A 1,027-nucleotide genomic window follows, 5' to 3' on the forward strand; every position below is an offset into this window, starting at 1 on the left:
AATGGGAGCCCAGAGGAGGAAGAATTCATTCAACCTATAAGTTAGGAAAAGTGAGCTCTGTGTAAAAGAATGAGGTGGATTTTGCCAATGAAGGAGAGGGATGTAACACGAAAATTCTAAGAGGAATAGCATGAATAAAAATGTGAAAATACCTGTTATTCAAAAAGTATAAGTAATCTGGAAAGTAGGAGAGTAATGAAATGTAAGGGTAGAATGGTAGATTTAGAGAGATTTGAAGGACTTTGAATGGCAGGATAGGGGTTTAAACCTGGTCTGTAAACAGTTGGAAAATATGAAGGGTTTTAAAGTTTAAGCAGAAGCATGACATATTTAGATCTAGGACTCACTGGAGAAAAGATAGGGGAAGAGAAACCAGAGATCAGGGAGATTATTTAGCAAACATTTGAAAACACTGAGATAATTGAGGCATTATCAGCAGGAATGAAGAGAATGAGAAAGATGTAAGAACAATTGTGAAGTATTCAGAAGCGAAAACTAACAGAATATTATAACTGATTGGATGTGAGGAATGAGAGAAACAAAACATTACAGATCACTCTGAGCTAGGTATTATGGATGAGTGCAAGTACTTCAATGTATGTTGAAGTATTTAACTGTTAAAGGAAGGAGGAAAAGGAGAAAATTGAGGAGCAGAGGAGATGAGAAAGTAGATACATGTGTAACTCATTTTTTATTCATTTATTGAACAAACATTTATGTGTGGACTTACCAGGTGTAAGAACTAACTTAAAAACCCAAAACCAAACCCATTGCTGTCGAGTCGATTCTGATGCATATCGACCCTATAGGACAGAGTAGAATTGCCCTGTAGGGTTTCCAAAGGAGTGGCTGGTGGATTCAAACAGCCAAGCTCTTAACCACTGCACCACCAGCGCTCTTTAAGAACTATCTTAGCTGCTGGAAATACAGCAGTGAGCAAAACTGATAAAATCACTTCTATAAGAGAGTTTGTATTCTAACTTAGGAAGGCATAAAATAAATCAGCAAATAAACACAGGAGATGGTT

Source organism: Trichechus manatus, unplaced genomic scaffold (assembly GCF_000243295.1).
Source record: "Trichechus manatus latirostris isolate Lorelei unplaced genomic scaffold, TriManLat1.0 scaffold00389, whole genome shotgun sequence".
NCBI classification, from domain to species: domain Eukaryota; kingdom Metazoa; phylum Chordata; class Mammalia; order Sirenia; family Trichechidae; genus Trichechus; species Trichechus manatus.